Source organism: Stegastes partitus, unplaced genomic scaffold (genome assembly GCF_000690725.1).
Source record: "Stegastes partitus isolate 25-593 unplaced genomic scaffold, Stegastes_partitus-1.0.2 Scaffold402, whole genome shotgun sequence".
NCBI classification, from domain to species: Eukaryota; Metazoa; Chordata; class Actinopteri; family Pomacentridae; genus Stegastes; species Stegastes partitus.
In genome coordinates, this window is record NW_007578133.1 from 363,058 (window position 1) to 364,420 (window position 1,363).

At 38.8% G+C, this 1,363-nt stretch overlaps 1 non-coding gene across 1 annotated transcript; it reads left to right on the forward strand.

Moving 5' to 3' along the window:
* The first annotated feature begins 221 nt into the window (after nucleotides 1-221).
* On the forward strand, nucleotides 222-294 carry trnaf-gaa (transfer RNA phenylalanine (anticodon GAA)). The gene has a single exon. It is a non-coding gene; the product is annotated as a tRNA-Phe (tRNA).
* The last annotated feature ends 1,069 nt before the right edge of the window (nucleotides 295-1,363 follow it).

Consider the following 1,363-nt stretch of genomic DNA (forward strand, 5'->3'; position numbering starts at 1 on the left):
AGCTCCAGTCAGCTATAACTGCTATCAGGAAGATGATTATCAACTTTCTTTCTTAACTTAGGCTTTCTGTGTCAAACTCTGGGCAGAATCACTCAAAAAGGGCCTACTGCAACTTCCTTTAGTGGCATTACAAACACATTTTATATGATATGATTTATATTTTGTGTATGTGATGTACTTTGTATCCAGATTTTTTCGTGCCATGTTTTTTTTGTTTTTAAGCCGAAATAGCTCAGTTGGGAGAGCGTTAGACTGAAGATCTAAAGGTCCCTGGTTCGATCCCGGGTTTCGGCAGATTAGTGTCGCTTTTAAATGTGGGAATGTCATGATTGAGTGAATAAATGGATTTCAAATTCATCATTGGGCATGAACTTGTTTGCCAGAACTAAGACTGACAACCACTGGTCTGCACAGAGGAGACAAATCATATCATGCGTTCCATCATTTGAAAACCAATCACATCAGGAGGCCGATCATCTGAAAAAACAGTTATACTGTCTTCTCGGTCTTTTAAAAGCAAATCAGAAGCAGCTGCACATTTCCATCTTTCCAAACACAAATCTGTTGTTGAGATCCATATTGTACCTCCCTCTGATATGTCAGTCACATCCACCAATCACACATGTAGGTTCAAATCCCTGAGAGCTCTGTGTTTACAAAAGACTACAAACGCAGACTGTAAAAAGACAAGTAAATACAGACTGAAAAATAGAGAATGAAAGTGAAAAAGTCTGCTTTTTTCACACTAGTTTTTGGGAGGTAGTGTAAGCTCTATATGTTCTTGTCGGAATTATTTGAATTTGATTCATATGTGAAAGCCGGTGTGCATTTTGGTTACTGCCTGTCAGTAAATGTCTCCAAAGAAAGCCTCACATTACATCTGGGACATTAACTTATCTAAACATAAGAAGAATTGAAATATGTCTCCTTTTTCACATTATGCAGGCTGAAATAGCTTCGTATGGAAAACGTTAGACTAAAGATCTAAAGATCCTCAATTGTTAAATGGATTTTAAATCAATCATCGGCCAAAGAGCTGTTTACCACAACTGTTTTGTAAAGTTGTTCAAGTAATATCTGACAACCAACGCTCTCCATTAGTCAACTGGGGTTCACCTGTGTACACGATGTTTGTTTATAAGTGAAGTCGCTGGCCAATTCTGTCGTATATAAGAGTCTAACTGCACCACACTATGGTCCTGCAATAGAAGGACAAAAAAGCTCCAGCTTGTTTGTGTTTCTTTAAGTCAGCCAGAGTTGTTGTAGGCGAAGCCAAGCCAAAGATGCAGCTTCGGTGTTCACTCAAAAATAATATTGGGTGCAACATCAGTTACCATGGGGATCTGGCAGGCTAAGAGAGACC